General features: G+C 37.2%; 1 pseudogene; it reads right to left on the reverse strand.

Moving 5' to 3' along the window:
* Nucleotides 1-3952: 3952 nt before the first annotated feature.
* Nucleotides 3953-4049, reverse strand: LOC111735925 (annotated as a pseudogene).
* Nucleotides 4050-20716: the final 16667 nt, after the last annotated feature.

The raw sequence follows: 20716 nt of genomic DNA on the forward strand, positions 1-20716 counted from the left end.
GGGTACCTTAGATGTTGGTACTTACCTCTCCCTCCTAAGGTCATTGGCCACCTGCTGCTCTGTCTCAGATCAAATGGAGCCTGGAGGCAGACAACTTATCACTGTTGCCTGGCTGCTGTTGCTATGGTATCTACACCCTGTCTATTGCCTTGGACCCCTTTCTGCTGCAGGACTATAGAGCCGCCAGGTGTACGTATTCCTTAGTCTGCTCCCATCTTTCTCAGAAGTCTCAGATGAGTCTGGACTACAGATTTCCTTTTTAATCAACCTCCTTAACTTTTATTCTTTAAGTTATTTATGACCAAACTCTTAATCTTGCTTTTAAGCATAACGATTTCTAGGAATTTAGAGTACACTGCAACTTGTACTCAGTCCACCATTTTGAAATGAAAGTCTCAGTTCTGGCTAAACCAGTCAGATGTCTCAGAAGCCAACCCTATGATGATCATTTGGATTAGTGTTTATTCACCTGTCTGCTGAAAGTGAAATAAGAAGAGGACGTGAAAATTAAGTTATGAAGCAGGGACAATTTATTTTCTTAAAGCTGATTTCCTGTTAATACCTGAGTGGGAAGTTAGAAGTTCGCATCCAAAAGAATATTTTTGGTCACTGGGAAATGGGTCACTCAATGTCAGAAACATACTCAATGTCAGAAAAAGACCTTGATTTGCCTTTTAGAGTTCGGGATTATATAATTCCAAAATAAGTGAATTTCAAGCTCCTGGTTCTGGCAAAAACTACCTCCTCTAGGCTGAAAGGCAATTTGGTTCCAGGCAGCTGGAGAAGAAAGTTAAGGACACCTGAGTCCAATCCAGCTGAACAAGAGAGAGACTGGAGAAGGAGGCCAGCCAGGTGTACAAAGCAATCCCCTGGGGAAAGGGGATTCCACAAGGAGGATGGTCAGCGGGAGGGGCTGAGTCATCAGTGCAGAGGATTTGAAGGGCTCTGGAATTCTCTTTAGGCCTTGGTGGTGAAATGAAATTGGGCTTTGATCCTCTGCCCAGGGGCAGTCCATGTTGAAAGAGATTTCAATCAGGACTACGCTATTTCACGGAGAAGGGAAAACATTGCGAAGTCCTGAAAAAGAATAATGAAAACTTTTAAAGCTCCCTGCTTGGTGTACTCTCTTGTTCTCTTTTTTAGGGGAAGCGTGTCAGTCTATTCAGATACAATGTAAGTGGGATTTAATAACTTAGTTAAGAAATCATTGCTTTATTTCAAGAAGCTCTATAAAAAGATTCCAGACCACTTGAGCATTTTCTAAAATTTAAATGCGTGGCCTACATAGAGGGTAGGGAGGTGGTGGTAGGTGACTAGGTGCAGGGGGAATTAACCATGTACTTAAACTTCAGAGCCTTCACTTGCAGGATCTCCTTCCAAGGCCCTGACAATGTGTTTTCCTGGTAATAATAAACAAGAGTAAGCAAGAGTGAAAAACCAATGTCTGTTTCTACCCTAATTTTCTTCCATTGCCCTCCCTTCGTATCATATGCCATCTAAGGGCATTTTGGGATCTGGCTAAAGGGATGTTAAATTAAAGATAGATTGAGTTTGAGTTCAGTATGATATATTTATATAGTTTGCAGGTATTTCTGGGTATACTTATTCTAGCTGTTTGAATATAGGAATAGTTTTCAAGAATGCTCTTTTTTTTAAATTGATATGTAACTCATATACCATAAAATCGACCCTTTTAAAGCATACAATTCAGTATTCTTAGTATATTCACAAGGTTGTATGACTATCACAACTATCTAATTCTAGAATATTTTCATCACCCTCCAAAAGAAAATCCTATTAGTAGTCACTCCATTCTCTTCCTCCCCCACCATCAGCCCGCTCCTAATTTTGTCATCCCCTCCTAATCTATTTTGTCTCTATGAATTTGCTTATTCTAGACATTTCACATAAATGGAATCATACAATATGTGTACCTTTTGTGTTGGCTTTTTTCACTTAGTATGTTTTTAAGGTTCATCCATGTTATAGCATGAATCAGTACTTTATTCCTTTTTTATGGCTAAATAATACGCCATTTTGTTCATCCATTCATTAGATGATGGATATTTGGGTTGTTACCTGGAATGATCTTCATAAACAATGTGCTAACTCATCATCCAACATGAAGGTTCAAGGTCAGTACTGCTCTCATACTATGAACGTGGCCCAAGGTGCCTGATGGCAGAAGTGTGAGGGTTGTGGAGGATAAATAGGTTTGAAATACACAGTCAGAAACCACCATGCTAAAAGAATGGCTAAACATGTCTATTCACTCTATAGAGAATGATATTATAAAATTGTTATGAAATAAAGAGACTACCAAAATATTTTCAGCCCCAAAATGTAAAAAAACAAAAAATACTATAGAGGTATAGAGGTAGCTAATTAAAATAAGAATTGCAGCAGGAGCTGACTAATACACTTGCACATACCCAGTCTGAACAGCAGAACTAATACCGTTTATCTCCCAAGAGGCAGCTGAATTTAGGCCCGAAGCTCTAACTTCCAGGATCTCTGACAGCATCCAATACATCACCTCTCTATGTTCCTGCTTTAGCATGCTTCTGCCTTTCAATGAAATCCTTTTCTGGGTTAATGTCATGTCTCCTTTCCCCCTCCTCCCTTCAGCTATAATTTTAAGTACAAATTATTTCATTGTTTCCACTCTCTGTAATAGCATTTTGTCACTTCAATTCAATTCCTTCCAGATGTAGCCCATTACTCTTCCCCCACCCTCTGATCTATTGCTTCAATTTGGCAACCCAATCAAAAGTCTAAAAACATCTGGGGACTCTTTGATCAAATACGCTTTCAGAAATTTAGCCAAAAATATCACAAAAATATATTAAAATGTAATATATAAGACACAGACTAAATGCCAACTATAGGGGATTGGTTAAATAGGTATATCAATATAATGGAATACTCACACTGCAACCATTAAAAATGATACAGTAAATATGTGTTTATTGACATAGAAAGGAGAGGGTTACCAAACAGAATGAACAGTATGAACTCATTTTATGAACACAAATATATATGTATATGTCTATAAAGATATATGCCACTTACAGTAGTTATATCTGGTTGTTGGAATTATGGGTGATTTTTATTTACTTCATTTTGCTTATTTTTTTCTCTTGCTAACCATGTTTCTTAATATTCTACAAAAAACATATTTTACTTTTGTAGTAAATTAAACAAATGTATTATTTTGACCCTCACAACTGTTTTAAATGAATCGAGAAGACCTCTTTTATTTCTCTCCCTCTTTAATTTTTAATTTCATTTCATAGATACTCAGAGGTTAGGAGTGAATGAAGGGGTTTAACACAAAGAAGGTGATGGAGGCAGTTCTGTCCACAAAGAAGACAGCAAAGGTCCAGGCATGTAGGTACAAAAGAAAGGGCGTGAAATGCAGTTATGACAGTGATGTAGGTGTACAGGTAAAGATGAACTTCCTCCTGCATCTTTCCTATAATTAAGCAGTTTCTGATGAGCTTGGGATTTGCATGTCCTGAGGGAGTACAAATCAACCCAGGATAGAAGCAATGGTTGCACCCCATCCCCAGAAGCCCATTAGTTCTCTTACTATGGAGTTCTGGTTGGGAAGGAAGGGGAAGATCCAATTGAGAGAGTTTTCAGTTCATTGCATTTTGCCCATGTGAGTCAGGAGTGAGCAACATTTTGTTGTTTGAGGATCAATTTAGGAAAACTGAAGATCCTAAGAGGCTTAAGTTACATGTAGGTCACACAGAAAGCTAGTGGTAAAGTCAGACTTTGACTTTCAGCCCAATACATATTCTACCCATGTCATTTCAGTAATTTCTGAGAAGATATCCTGGTGGCGGTGGTGACAAAGTTAACTCAGAATTAGAGAAAAAAGCCATCTCTAGCCTAAGCATCTGTCTGAGTCATCTGACCCACCATATATAGATAGATGGTCCGTAAAAAAGATATGGAATATTTCATGAATTTGCATGTCATTTGTGCGCAGGGCCCATGCTAATTGAACCAGTCCAATTTTAGCACATGCACTGCCAAAGTGAACACAAAAGGATCTCTTCTTGCGGACCATGGCACGAGCTCTCTACCTCTTTTAGGGAAGGGGTGGTTCCGAATTCAGTGTTCCCATCTGAACTAAGCAACGTAAAGAAATAAAATCAATAAAATGAAAACGATAAAATATAGGGAGATATAACAGTAAAATACACTGAGACAAAATTGGTAAACAACCAGATAAGCTAAAAAAAGATCACGAATAAGACTATGTCTAAACAAAGGAGGTTAAAACAGCAGCAGAGACTAGAGCTGCACTTTTTCATAGCAAAAACTTCTCACAGGGCTGAGCAACCCTACCAGAAAGCCAGAGGCCCATTGACTTGACCATTATGAAGCAGGGGAGATAAACAAGAAGTGTGCAGGAGCAGGGGTCCCCAAACCCCGGGCCACAGACCAGTATCGGTCCATGGCCTATTAGGAACTGGGCTGCACAGCAGGAGGTGAGTGGCAGGCGAGCCAGTGAAGCTTCATCTGTATTTGCAGCCACTCCCCAGCAGTAACATCACCGTCTCAGCTCCACCTCAGATCATCAGGCATTAGATTTTCATAGGTTGGGGACTGCTGTGGAGGAGCTGACTGTGCACATCTCTTCTTGGCGCTGCATTCAGTCAGCTATGGTGGGAGTGTTTGCACCATAAAAATCAGCAAATGCTGTAAATCAGGGTTCTTATTTTCAGAAAACTAGTTGTTAAACATGTACCAACACATCAGCGAGACAAACCATATAGCCATTCAGGGAAAAATCTAGGGACCATCAAGCAGTCCTGGCAGAAGTTCAAAAGTATACAGATCCTCCCCGCAACCACTTTACCTCACTACCTCCTGCTTTCAGCAGTGCCCCAGGACTCCCTGAAAAAAACCCATCTCCCTAAACACTGGTTTGTTATGTTCAAGCAGGAAGTCCCCCAGGAGCTCTTAGAGCAGGCCTGAAAACCAGGTTCATTTCCATGGACAAGCAAAAGAATGAATGAAAATATGACTCCAGCCATGCCAAAGGCGTGCCACCTCTAAACACAAAGTGAAACTTGAACTATCCCTTTGAACTTATCAGGAAAATATGAAAGAAGCAAAAATACCCTTTAATGGCATTTCAACTCATATAAGAGCAAATCTAACTTCCTTCATACTTTTTCTCCAACATCTGCAGCTCCATCTTGAGTAGAAATGCAGATGGTCTTTTGTTACATTTTTTTTTTAAATGTCTGGAGAAATAGCTCAGCTTTCAAAGTAGAATTATTAAAATAATTCTGGGTAAGATGTGAAATTTTTCACTTTTCCCAAGCCATCAACTCTTCCTGCATTATCATAAGTTCTCATAACCTTGTCTATTTTCCTTCCCTCCTCTTCCCCTCCTCAGGTGCATTCTCGTAAAAGAGAGGGTTCAAGGGATGTGATTCCTTCAGAATGGGTTTCTGTGGGATGAAAGGCAAAGGACTGGGAAAGAGAGAGCGAGGGCTACCATCAAAATGATATCCTAAGTTACTATTCACTTTACACGGTTGTCACTTTTCATGCCGGCATCTTTAAGTCTTGTATCTATATATCTGTTGGTACTGTCTGAAACGCCCATTTAAAAACAATTAAAAGCTTAATTTATTGGCTATAATATACAGAGAGCAGTAAGAAAAAGAAGCTCCAGATACTGAGAAATTTTTTTAAAGAGATAAACTCTGTACTTGGATGAAAAATAATGCTCAAATTTTCCGTTGTAAAAGCATTCATGTATATTAAAGAAAATTTAGAATGTATGGAAGCATAGAAAATAATAGGAATCACCAGAGTCCCATCATCCAGCCTGGATGACTGTTTCCATTTTGGTTTGTACCTCTCTAATGTCTATTTATATGTGTATGTGTATACTTGTTCAGATATCAAGCAAAAGATGCAAATGGACAGCCTTTGGGCCAAAAAAAAATCTGGCATATTTTACTTTGCTTATGCAACATATTTACAATTTAAATTAGATTTGAACATGCAAAAATGAAGGGATTTCACATTAAATTCAGATTTAGGATTATTTTTTGAAAAATTGAACCTGCACTCCCAAATGGCAGGAGCAGAAGAGACGCAGTCACCCTCGGAAGGGGCACGTGCTTGCCGATTTGAAAATTGTCCCAGTGCAGTTTCTTTTATTTGTTTATGCTGCCTATTTGGCTCCTGTAGGTGTTTAGGTTCGATGCCCCTGATGAAGAGTTTTGATTTCTTTTAATAATTGCACTCATTTTATATATGCAATTTTATGCTCAGCTCTTTTCTCTTGTCGCATTGTATCTCAACAGGACTATCTAGTGTTCTGATTTACACATGCATCTGCATTATGTGAGAATCTGTTTCCTGGCACTTTTAACAGCATTAAATATACTACATATTTATTACCGATTTGTTACAGAAACATAGTATCTTCTGGTTTCCATTTGCATTCTTCTCCTCTCCAAGAACCCAACTTTGCCTTTTGAAAAGGGCAAAATATCAAGGAAAGAGAATCCCTAATTCAGAAGGACAGCCACAGCAATGAAGGTGGAGGCAAGGTTAGAGGCAGGAACCCAGGAATCCCCAGCTGAGGCAGAAGAAGCCAGGAGCAGAGGCACATAAGGACAGGTTGTGGCAAAGGAGGGGAGGCCACAAGAGTCAGGCCTGCAAAAACCAGAAAGGTTTAGACAACTGTCTATGATCCAGACCTCTGAGCTAAAGCCCACAACACCTAACTCCACAGGATATACATTTTTTTGTCTTCTAAGGGGTACTGTTTTCAGGTCCAAAGTCCTAACGAGGCTAGTAGTCTCGGAGGCCACTTTAAATTTTCCACTACATGTAATTTCTCCATTTCTTTATCCTTCTCTCCAATTCATCCTACCAGTTTAAAATTCCCCTTGAGAAAGGATTTGTCCAGAACCCACTGCCCTGAATCCAAATTATTTATTTAACTCACAGAAGCATGTAACCTAACTAGAAACCAAGTACTATCATGGACCTGGATGGACTGCGGGGCCTGAATTAAAATCAGAAACAAGTCAACATGGCCAATCAGACTTCAGAGCCAAAGGCAACACAGCACTCACTGCCTGGAGCTATTTATTATTAACGTAGAATCAAAACTCTTTTCATATTTTTTTCTGTGAACATTTCATAAAGCCAAAGTTTGAAGGAAAAAGGTGAAATATAAAAATCTGAAACCTCATATAAATGAATAAATGAATATGCTTAGCTATAGCAATCTGTAATCAAATTTGAAAGGAACAGTTGTTTCTAGATTTAATTTGAAATTTATTTCATTAAAGGCATTTTTATTAGTTTCCAATTCTGGGCTAGTGATCTTACTGCCTGGGAAACTGAAATAGGGGGGCATGAATGTTATTAGTGTCCCTAGCTCACAGTATGTTAATGTAAGTATTGATCTCTATATCACGGCTAGCAAACAGTGCCAAATCTAGCCTGTTTTTATATAGTCTGTGAGCTAGAAATGACTTTTAGATGTTTAAATGGTCAGAAAAATAAAAGGGAAATAATATTTTGTGACATGTGAAAATTACATGAAGTTCAAATTTTAGTGTTCATAAATCCAGATGTATTGGAACACAGTCATGCCCGTATGCTTATGTATTGTTTACGGCTGGTTTTTTGCCATATCGACAGAGCTGAATAGTTGCAACAGAGACCATATGGTTTGCAAAACCTAAAATATTTATTCTCGAGCCCTTTACAGATAAAGCTTGCTGACTCTCACTATAGTGCATTTACAGACATAGCTTTACACAATTTCACACCCTTAACAAAGGGTTCTGTGAATAGTAGAAGATAAGAGAGATATCTATGTCTTGAAATCAAGTATTGAACTTCTGTTGGCTAAATTTGTTGATGCCACTAAATCAGACAGAACAAGGAGGGAGTTGTTAATCTAGTGTCAGAAAAAGAATTAAAAATGAACATGATAAATGACTAAGTTGAAGTGGGCATTTCGGATCTAAAATGAAATGCTACAAGTACGAAATGAGAAGAGCCTGAGAGAAAGTATGGCATTAACATTCTGATGAATGCTGTCAAATTGCAGTGTGAAATAGTAATGTCACATTCGCAAAAGAAGCAAACACAAACAAGCTTTTGCATGAAAAATGGTCAAATCAGCTGTTGTGTTTAGACAGAGGAATAAAGGAGCAGCTTTGATGCTATAGTGCCAGGACTGGATAAGAAACAGAGGCTTGGTTTTTAATGCCTGACCTTGCCACTTGCTAACTCTGTACTTTAACCTATCTAAGCTTCTTTATCTAGTAACAGAAATAATATCTCCTTAAGTAATTCTCCAAGGAATTAAATAAAGTAATATTAAAAGAGCTTTGTAAATTCTAAAACATAGACAGCTATGCGACAATGTTATTGCTAGAAAGCCAGAATGTAACAATGACTATTCTTGAGGACTGAAGAATTACTACATACGGTTGTAGGGTTTGCGCACTGCACAAAGTGTCGCAGCCACAGAGGCCAGTGGGGCTTTTCGAAACTGCTCCGGCTCAGGCTGGGTTCATCAGGAAGAGGAGTAACTTTTTATCCTACTAAGGCATCTTCTGCTTACCAGAATGTGCACCCGCTCAGAGAAGGTATCTTTTCTCATTCATTCTTACAAAGGCGCTGTTTTGGTTTTATATATTTACATATATAAATATACAACAGCATAGTTATATATATATATAAATATAGAGAGATATATTTACATATAAATATCAGGAGATAATGCTAGATAATTGTTTTCCATCTTCCTCAGAGGAGATGGAATATTTGTTGAACTTGCAGCAAAGAGTTTGGCCAGGCAAAGAGAAGTTTTTTGTTGCTCTAAGAAAGCTCAAACATTAGACCACTTGAGGTTAGAAAAGAGTATCTATCTTTGCAAAATCTTTTCAGACAAAACAGAAAACTTAAGTGACTGCCATCTAAATGTCTGCCTGACACTCTGATTCTCACATTATCCTGAGATTGAAAGATACGGAGACTGCCAAATGACTTCTCTGTGCTTCACTCACCAGAAAATAAAATGGTTTCTTTTTCTTAGTTAGATTTGTGTTTATCTAACAAACACCAAATGGTACTGCATGCTTATAATAAGTAAGAAGAAAAACAGACAGGAATTATTTGAAACTTTTTTTAGTCTTTATAAATGTCTTATGTCCTGTGCATATATCTTATTCACATTTTCCCCTGACATTTGTTGATTAATCCATTCAACTTTTTAACCTAGTTTGCAAGAAATGTTTCCCATAAGATGATGCTTCCTCTGCATTAGCAAGAAGCTGAGGTTATCAGTGAGCAACACAGGTATCAGCATCAATAATACCCCCTGCTCAGAGCCAGGATTGAAATAAAAGTAAACAGGTAAGCTGTTGGCCTTAACTGGATGTAACTTAATTACCCTAATATGCTGATTTGTCTTCCACTTTTGGAAATCCTACGGAAATTGTAGCTAAACATTTCTGGGCTGAAATCATGGCTTCTCTCTCAGAAATACTTTATGCAGAGGACTCTGCTTTCAACATATTTTTACAAAGCGATGACCTTGCTATATGTACAACTACACCATACAGAATTGTGATAGCAAATGGCCTACAACATAAATACTGCTTAAAATGCATTAAATTACTGAAGGAGTTCTCACTTTTAATATAGAGTAATTTACATTATATATGCTTTTCTATAGTATATAATTTTTTATAATGGCTCTGTGAGACACAAACAAACATGATCTTTGTTTAACAGATGAGGAAATACAATTAGAAAGAAGTTGGAATCAGTATCACATTAGTCAGTAGCTAAATCAGGTTCAACCCATTACTCTTGCTTAGATTTCTTTTGGGCTACTCTCTGAATAACAAGGGGGAAAAAAAAGAAGGTTCTTTTTGGCCATTCTGAGAGACAAACAAGCAAATACTACCAGTTCACATTGGACAGTTCAATTATATCGATTCAGTCAACTTCCTTGCTGCGGAATTTTCTAATGTCACATGGTTTAAAAATTATTTTCAGGTACCTTATGAGTAGAAAATAGGCTAAGATAGGAAGATCTTGACCTACTTTTAATTATTCTTCATTTCCCTAGATTTAAACCTCTAAGGTTATTTTTATTCTATCATTAGCCATTAAAACTCCTCATTCATACTGAATGTCTGCCCTTGAGAAATTTACAATTGAGACAAGGAGGCTAATTATGCATATTCAAAATGGAAAATATAAGTGTAATCCCAATACCTAAAGCTGGTAAACACGACTTTGGTTCCATTAATATGCATATCCAAGTCTTGATGGCAGTTGACTACAAGAAGTTCAATTGTTTCTGAAGCCTTTTTCCTCAGATAAATCTTGGAATTCCCAGAGATGCAGACTGTATCCAAGACCTGGTTTTGGTTATTGAAGTAACAATAGGTGACAAAGCCCAATTTCTGAGTTCCTGGTTCTGACAGCCCCGCAGAGGTGTCTCTGCTGAAAGTAGAGTGCTGCTCACCCTGCATGACCACTGCCAGGGCCGTACATGTAGCCACCATCCAAAGGCCACCTAGAATGTTCCTTCCAAGTGTTAAGAATAATTCTATATTGTCCGCCATCTATGCAGGGCAGCGAAGCCTATTTCTTCAACAAATTCTTATTGAGCACCTATTACATGCCAGACACTATTATATCTATGCACTGAGGGTACAGTGTAAACAAGACAAAGTCCTCTACTCATGAAACTTATGTTTCTAGTGGAGAAGAGAGAAAATAAACAAGTACACAGTTTTGTCAAAACAAACTCAAAAGAAACAGTTTATCATGAGGGCCTCAGTCTCTTTTTGTTTCAGGTTCAACAGTAAAGGGCAGATAAAGGTAGGCATGCATGAGGGTAATTACAAATATCAAAAGAACATTGGAACCTATTTTGCATTCAATTTTTAGTCAGGAGAATAAGTCACAAAGGATTGGTTTGATCAGTTTTAATCAATCAAGTGACTTTTATCCCCTTAATTAAGTAATTCTTTCCGCTTTTTTTTTTTTTTTTTGATGTATTTACCTAGGTACAATAAAATATATTAAATAGTATCAGGCTCCATTTGACTGGCCAGTAAATAGTCGAGGGCATCTTGATTATTTAGGAATATTTTAGCCAACAAATTTAAACTAGCCACTTGAGCAATCTAAGTTTGTATTGTTTTATTTGATATTGGTCATTGTCAGAGATAAATTATAGATCATACATTATGGATCAGGAATCTTTGCGTAAACCAGTGAAATCTACTATATTGGACAATTCTTGGTAAGCTAACTTACAAAGCTCTGATTAAAATGTGAGCAAATGAAGAATGAATTTCAATACTTGGAAAGACTAAATTACTATGTCCAAAGATCAGATTACATTTTGGTATGGAAAGGACAAGAAAATTGCTTCAGAATTCAAGAATAAACTCAAGAACCCATTGAGGTGCTGTTTAATAGTTACCGATAACAGTCTGATCTTCGCTGGTCTAATTGTGGAGGAAAAAATCCCAGGGAGAGTTAAAAAAATCATGCAATGATTCCTGCACAGCTTTATGGGAAAACAATTGGACCAGTTTGCATAATTAGTCACATGTTTCCTTATTTTCTGATGATCTTGAATCCCTTTGAGGCTCTAAAAAATATCAGTAAAAGCAGCTGATTGGTAGAGGTCTAAATTTCCATTAAAGCATATAGATACGCCAAAGTTAAAAAGTATATATTTTAGTGAGTATCGAGGCTATATAGCAAATTTAATATTTAGACAGTTTGGCGGTGTGGACCCTGAGAAAGAAGATACCTACTAAGAAAGGCTCCTGGTGACTAACTAGACTCAAATTAAAAACAACAACAACAAAACAGAGCCTAGCAGCCATTTTTAAACTGGGGTCTCTCATACCAAGCAGTGCTTCAGAAAAAAGCCTACCCTGAACTGACTGCCTCCTTACACTGAACTGCCTTCCTCTCCTGCGTTTCTGCCATCTGAGCCCTAACAAAAGAGTTCCTGGGATTGTATTCCAACCAATAGGACTAAGGCTTTTCCTGTCCAATCAGAGCTGCAGGCTATATCCGCCCCGCCATCGACATCTTCACTGACGATTTAGAGCAGCTCCATTTTGACCAACCAGGACAGTGCTTTTTGGCCAAGTCAAACTGAAAGGACTTGGAGTTCTCATTTGCATGAGGACAGACCAATCGGGAACCAGGGGCAGGGACTTCTGTTTATATAAGTCAGCTCTCCTCTGTCTCAAGGAATGCACTTTCCCTTCCACTGAAGACTGAATGGTGCATTTTCTCTGCACTTCTCTGGCTGGAACTGAAACACCGAGGATGTCTCACCTGAGAAGAAAGAAGCAGACTGGAGTAGGTGGAGCCAAATTGGAGTAGAGCTGTCTAGCTGGAGGGACCTGGCCTCAGGTCTGCCTCACTTCAGGGCTGCCTGTCAGCAGTGCTGTTTCATGATTGAGCTATAACACTATTGAGCTGTTCCACAGCCATGCTGTATCACAACTGAGCTGTTTGCATTAGTAGTTTCCTTCTTCGCTATACCCCAAATTGGAGATTCCTGTTGTCATTCAATTGCCACCAACCACCATCAGTTGGCAGTGGTCACTGCAATTCTTTGAGAAAGGCAAATTGCGTTCAGGAAATTTGACAGGAAAGTAAGCAGTTGAGAAGAGAGCAAAAGAGATTAACACAAAAGAAGTAAAGAAGAGACAAACTATAAATCTTAAATCCAATGATAAGTCCTTTGACCCAATTGTAGATGTTCATCCAAGGGTATTGAAAGAAAATTGTCTATACTTGATACCACCTTTTTCATCTATAGAGGGTTGGAAGTAAAGCTGATGACTCCCAGAAGTTGTTTGTTTCTGAAGGCCTTTTGGTGAGCATTGAGTCAGATATACAGTGGTATAAATTGTAGGATCCAGTTGGAGGATCATACATGTGTTTACCAGCAAGCATGTGTCTGTGATGTATGTCTAGGAACTTAAGAACAGTATTTGTGGTTAACAGTACTGAAAATGGCCCCTTTCCATGTAGTTTTAAGGCTGACTTCCATTGGAATCTTGTTTGAATATATTTGGTCTTCTAAATCTATAACATGTGGTGGTGAATTCAGCCATGTAACTTTTGGAATTGCAGCTCACATCTGCTGGACCCATGACTACATGTCAATCTGATCATACCTAGCAAGCCCAAGATGTTCCAATGGCATTTGTTAGAGGACTAGTCAAGTTGAGACTTGCACAGAGTTTTATGTCACACTTTTATATAGTGAAAATTTATGGGGGTTTTAAGAAATTCCATTAAAATGGAAAACTGGGATAGTTTTGATTATAAAATACCACTGGCTCATTTTATGTTCTTAGAGTTTCAGGAATGATATGTCAATGACAGATTTCTTTAAATATTTCCTTAAATATTTTAACTGTAAGGTGTGATTTAAAAAAAAAAATCTATTTTTCCCCCTGGATTATTGTAAGGCAAGATTTGATCACCTGTTGAGTCTCTCAGATTTTTTTCCCACCCATAGTTTTGTAAAGTGTGAACCAGTTAGACCTTGCCACTATCGCCTGGGTTATTTTTCAGTGCATACATATAAAGGCCTAGAGATGTGGTTTGGAAAGACATCCTAGGATGTAAAAAATTTTGAAATGGTATCTTTTCTTTCTAGTGGAGTAAACTGTTATATTTGAGTAAGTCTATTTTTTCAGAAATCAGATCAAACAACTCTCTTTTAACTTTAGTAATACCAGTATGGGCTGTTTGTTTTGTATACTAGGTGGCTGAGATATTTTCTTTTAGAATGAGCTTCAGTCTTAATTGCTGAGATTTTCTTTAGGTGTTGGATTGTTTCCAACAAGTAGACATTAATTTCCTTTTAAAATTTTTGATTAGGACATCCAAAGAAGTTAGAAAAACCTTTTTTATAAAACAATATGTAAAAATCATGAACAATGTTACAATGTTAAAAATGTTAATTTTAGACTTGTCTCAAGAATACTCATGTCAGAGCTATCTGAGAATAAGGTATTGGTAACAGAACATTTAGATATATTGTTCATACAGGAGAAATTATACATTGACTATTTTTACTATGTGAGTAATCACCAAATAATATCATGTTAAGGTTGTCATTAATGTTAAACATCAATCAAATCATTAATTAATGTTAAAGGTTGTCATTAATGTTAAACATCAATCAAATCATAACAGGGCATGCTTAGACGAGCTCTTAGATGTCATGTGATTCGCTTATATTAGGAAGAGAAGGTAGAATTACTGGGTCTAGATAGGAGCAGCACTTAATTAGTGTGTGGAAAGCAGACAGCACAAGAATTTTATAGATAATAGATAATCAACTGGACTAAAGTGTATTGCAGGGCTGCCTCCAGCAGATAAACAAGGTGCATAAGCCTTAGATGAGGGGTTGAGAAAAACATAAGCAATGGGTTTATGATAAGCTCTGAGTTTTGAATAAGTACTGTTAAAATATAACCTTGCCCTTAATGCACAAATCAGGAGAAGGGGTTAGCATAAGTCTTAATATCCAAAGTAGAATTAGTTTAGTTTTTGCTTAAGAAAGGAAAAGGCTCATTTGACATCTGATACCAAAAAGTGGCATTGACACAATTATTTCAGTAACTCGTATAGTTGATAGACTTAATTAAAATATGAAGAGAATGAAACATATCTTATTATTTCAGTATTACTTCTTTTATAAGGTGAAGGGATACATCGGTTTTGGTTACCCAGGGGTCATCTGGAAAACCTCAAAGATAGTTTAGATGTAAAAGAATCTTAATAATTTTTTAAATAAAATTTAAATTTGGAGTTCAAATTAGGAAAGACCAAAAGTTTCTATGCATTAGGTGGTGCTTTAGAAATAATGATACAGCATCTATAAGATGATTTCGAGTGGAGGTCTGCAGCCAAGGAAATTAGTTAGAAAAACATTGCAACTGTATAGGCATGAGGTGATGAGGGAAAGGAAGAAACAGATTTGCAGCAGCAAATAGAGAACTGGCAGGACTTATGATTGCCTGAGAGAGAAAGCACAGGAGAAGCTAAAGATGATGTCTACCATTTGATCCCAGGTCACTAGGAGAAAGAAGGGAACCCTAGACAGAAATGCGTTAGTAGTATGGTGAAGATGAAGTAAAAAAAAAAAAAAAAGGAAAAGGCAAGAATAACTTTGTAAAAGAGGAGATAGAAAGAAAGATGTGTGTGTACTTGTGTGTGTGTGTATGTATGTATGTATGTATGTATTGCCTAACTTCATTCCACAAGGATCTGAAACCATTTATAAAATTACGTAGATTATAAATAGATGAGGAAATTGGTAGATGGCAAAAATAAGCACAGGAAATATCAAATCCAGATGTGATATTAGCACATAGGTTTGTGTACTATAGACACTACACTACACTGCATGTTACTAGGGTTATAGCATAAATTTGGCTCTAGACTTCTTAACGACCTGTGCAGACACAGAAGCACTACAGGTAAAGGGTTCTCAGTATCCACAAAACTGAATCTACTGTTTAATAGGAGCACAGCTTTCCATAATACTGACACTTGAATGTTTTCGTACTGTTCACAAAAAGAGGACACAATGATGCAACAAATGACGTATTCTCCTGTCTAAGTCCTTCAGAGATTTAGATGGAGCAAATGTATTAACATGTGAATGTCACCAGGCTTTTCCTCTACCCTGCTCCTCAAAGAGTCATTTGGCTTTGCTTGCTCGGTTTCTTCTTCTCCACCATTTAAAGACATTTTCGCCTTTACAGACTTGTTTTTTCTGGATTTTGTTGATGACAAATTGAGAGGAAAGGGAGAGGGATGGGAAGCCAAGATATGTGTGAAATAAGGTTGGGAGAGGGATCCTTTAAAGGAGGTTTTGGAGGAGAGGTTGGCTCGGAGGAGCCATGACGCATGAAAGAAGCACGAAGAAAACAAAATGGTTTTAAAAGACATTGCTGTTGATTATGTATCTTCTTTATAATGTTTGAAAAATATTAATCAAGGATTGTTTTATTTTGAAATCTTAGCTGGCTGTTGGAGTTTTTTCCCATGTATACTGACACCACTCTGAGGCTGGAGAGTGTAAGTTCTTGTTTTATTGTGGATATATGAGAGGGCTTCCAGGTGGGATGGCAGACCTGTAGTGCTGCACCCTAGCTGTACGCTAGACTGAAAACGTTATTTCAGACATAAGTTGAGAGCACAGTTTCTCTCTAATGGTTAGACCAAGAGCACAGGTAGTCTCGAAATATTGTCACAGGGCCAAACTTAAGACATAATCCACTTGGAGATGGAAACTAAGGGATAACGCACTGGTACGTGTTCATTACTTAGAGGCTGTTTCATCAGAAACACAACAAAACAAAAGAAAATGAAAAGTCTCAAAAAATGGCCAACTTAAAATTGGTTTCTATGTCAATATATGTGAATACCTACTTTCTTAAGAAAACTTCAAGAAGAAGTGTAGGCCAAATCGACGCTCTACATGGTGGAGATTGTTCCAGTGGTACATTCAATTATAGGACATTTCTTTGTGAGGTTTGCAAACACTGAGTGTTCCTAGCCTCTCCTTCCCATGCCTCTACCCTCCCTTGAAGAAGATTCTGACTTTGGTTGATTAGTTTTTTCCTTCCTCCCCTGTTTTCTAAGCAGGGTCCTGCTTTTGGTAGACTAGTTCTTCTGAGCTTCATGATGAAGAAATGATAGGAAAGTGGGTAGGATCGTGAAGGACAATGGGTAGGCCGAATAGGACAAGTCAGGAATTTTCCTAGAGATTTAGGAGTTGAGAGATTCTTTAGAAACTGAAAGATATGATAGTGGAACATAGGTGGCACTTTTTCTGATAGCTTTTTTACTTTTTACAACTTTATCAAGATAGAATTAACATACAATAAATTGCATGTATTTAAAGTGCACTATTTGATAAGTTTTGATATATGTAGACAGCCATGAAATTACAACCACAATCATGATAATGAACTTATAGATGAGATTTTAAGAAATATTGCTGTGAACAATGTATTGCCTTTGCTGTGTTTAAGAAACACAAGTTAAGAATTAGCATTATGTTGAAATTTCATTTTGGTTTTGGACTCTGTTTCTTTGACTAGGACTCCACGGAGATTCTGGGCCATTACTTCAGTAGGGTTATGTATAATACAGAATTTGGGTGGTTGTTTCTTTAACAATCATCAGTTGAAAATATAACTTCAAATGTAATGTTATGGCTGACGGGGTGATTTGAGAGAGGAAAAGAGGCATAACGGTATAGTCATGGCTTCTGGACAGCCCGCTTGAGCCAAGGGCAAGTTTTCTAATATTCAATAGAATGATGGATTATATGCATTTTGGCAAGCTCCATTCTTGTAACTAAACTTTGTGTAACTCCTGGACCACAGAGAATTGGAAGTTGTAATATTTAGCAAAAACTTGGAGTGGAGATATTCTGGGTTCCTAATTAAAACCAGATCCAAATGCTTTGGCAATCAATAGATCTGAGAATAAAATAATGATCCTCTTACTGAAATTAAGGAGGCTGACCAGGATAGTTGGCTTCGTACCACCACGTGGCGGAACCAAAGTTATCCTCAGGAAACAATTCTGGATCTATTCTAATTTATAGATCAGCAATCAAGAACTCCAGGACTCTGGAGTTCTGTGGCATAGAACAGATCATGTTAGATTGAAAAAATTTTAAAGAAAATATTAATATCCCACAAAAGTCATAGAAAAATCTAAATAAAATTTCCATAGAACTTTTGATTTTAAGCATTATATCTTTCTGACTTGTTCTCCCATATAAATTAAATGTAAGTTGTATCCCCAGGTAAACCACTTAATTTGACTTGCTGTATTCAGGACACTTTCAGATGCAAGTAACAGAGACACTGACTCAACTGGCTCAAACAACAAAGGATTTATTATCTCATAGAAAAAGTGCACAGGTTGGGCAGCTCCAGAGTTGGTTAGTTTAGTGACTAAGAGACATCATCAAGAATTGAGGGTCTTTCTAGCTTTCTACTGTGCCTCTCTAGGGTATCAGCTTCATCTTCAGGTTGGCTGTCCTCCTATCACAAGATGGCTGCAGAAGCTCTAAGCATCCTATTCTTAGTCAACAACATCACGTGGCAATAAAGTCATTCTTCATCATTGTTTACCTTTGTAAGATCAGGTGTAATGTCTCCCTTACATATATCACTGGTCAGAATGGTAGCATGTATCCACATGCAGATGAATTACTAGCAAGCTGAATGAGACCATCTCGACAGACTTAGACAAATCAAGACCTAACACTGAGCCATTGGAGGAGAGGTGGCTACTGAAACAAAGTCAGGATTCTGCTAACAAGGAAGAAGGGAGAAGAATCACATCTGTCATGTAGAATTATGGATATAATCTGATTAAATATTGGAAACATATGCCAAAGTTAATTATTTTTATTGATTCCTTCTTTATTTTAATTATTTTTATTTTTAATTACAGTTGACATTTGATATTACTTTATATTAGTCTTAGGTGCATAGCATAGTGGTTAGACATTTATATAACTTATGAAGAGATCCCCCTGATAAGTCTAGTACCCACCTGGCACCACACACAGTTATTACAATATTATTGACTATATTCCCTACTGTACTGTACATCCCTGTGGCTGTTTTGTAACTGCCAATTTGTACCTCTTAAACCCTTCACATTTTTCACCCAGCCCCGCAATACTTCTCCAATCTGGTAACCATCAGTTTGTTCTCTGTATCTGTCAGTTTGTTTCTATTTTGTTTATTCATTTATTTTGTTTTTTAGATTCCACATATGAGTGAAATCATGTATTTATCTTTCTCTGTCTGACTTATTTCACTGAGCATAACATCCTCTAGGTCCATCCATGTTGTCACAAATGTTAAGATTTCATTTTTTTATGGCCGAGTAATATTCTATTATACATATATACCACTTCTTTTTTATCCTTTTGTCTTTAATTAGAGCATTTAATTCATTTACATTTAAAGTAATTATTGATAGGCATGTAGTTCTTGCCATTTTATTAATTGTTTTCTGATTGGCTTTGTAGTTCTCTGTTTCTTTCTCATTCTCTTGTTCTCTTCTCTTGCATGTTGGTGTTTTCCATAGTGCTGTGTTTGGATGCTTTTCTCTTTATCTCTGGCATATCTTCTGTAGACTTTTAGTCTGTGGTTACCATGTGCTTCATATATACCAAGCTATGTTTATAGCAGTCTATTTTAACTTGGTGGTTGCTTAAATTCAAATACACACTAAGATCACTACCATTTCTACTCACCCCCATCATGTTTATGTTTTTGTGATTATTTTTTACTTCCTTCGTGTGTGTGTTTGTGTGTATCCCTTAATTTATTGTTATAATTACACATGAACTTCCTACTTTTGCCTTTTAACCTTTGTTCTAGATTTAATGTGTGTTTGCCTTTATTGGTGAGAATTTTTTTTCTTTGCAATATTTTCTTATTCATATTTTAAAATTTTTTTCTTGTTCTTCTTAAAGAAGTCCCTTTAACATTTCCCATAATACTGGTTTGGTGGTAATAAACTCCTTCAGTTTTTTCGTGTCTGGGAAGCATTTTATCTCTCCTTCGATTCTAAATGATAGCCTTGCTGGGTAGAGTAATCTTGGTTGTAAGTCCTTGCTTTTCATTGCTTTGAATGTTTCATGCCAGTCCTTTATCGCCTGCAAAGTTTCTGTTGAGAAATCAGCTGACAGTCCTGTGGGAGCTCCCTTGTATGTAACTAACTGCTTTTCTCTTGCTGGTTTTAAGATTCTCTCTTGTCTTTAACCTTTGGCATTTCAATTATGATGTGTTTTGGTGTGGGCCTCTTTGGGTTCATCTTGTTTGAGAATCTGCACTTCCTGGGCTTGTATGTCTATTTTTCTCACCAGGTTAGGGAAGTTCTCAGTCATTATTTCTTCAAATAAGTTTTTAATTCCTTGCTTTCTCTCTTCCCCTTCTGCTACCTTTATGATATAAATATTGTTACATTTGATGTTGTCCCAGAGGTCCCTTAAACTATTCTCATTTTAATTGGGTATTTTCAGCTACCTTGTATTCCAAATCACTGATTCAGCCCTCTGCTTCATCTGATCTGTTGTTGATTTCATCTAATGTATTCTTCATTTTAATTATTGTACTCTTTATTTTTGACTGGTTCTTTTTTTTTATGTTTTCTATCTCCTTTTTAATGTGTCCTATCACTTTGTTGAAGTTCTCACTGAGATCATCTATTCTTCTCTTGAGTTCATTGAGCATCCTTATAACCAGTATTTTGAACTTTGTATCTGGTAGATTGTTTGCCTCATTTTGTTCAGATTGTTTTTTTCTGGAGTTTCATCCCATTCTTTAATTTAGGACATGTTTCTTTGTCTCCTCATTTTGGCTGCCTCTCTGTGTTTGTTTGTATGTATTAGGTAGATCTGCTGTCTCCCAGTCTTGGTAGAGTGGCCTTCTATAGTAGGTGTCCTATGGGACCTAGTGGCACAGTCTCTCTAGTCACCTGAGCCAGGTGCTCCAGGGGTGTTCTTTATGTGGGTTGTATGTGTTCTTCTGGTGTAGTTGAGCCTTGATTGCTATTGGCATGTCAGTGGGTGAGATTGACCCTCCGGCTG

Source organism: Pteropus vampyrus, unplaced genomic scaffold (assembly GCF_000151845.1).
Source record: "Pteropus vampyrus isolate Shadow unplaced genomic scaffold, Pvam_2.0 Scaffold15, whole genome shotgun sequence".
NCBI lineage: Eukaryota > Metazoa > Chordata > Mammalia > Chiroptera > Pteropodidae > Pteropus > Pteropus vampyrus.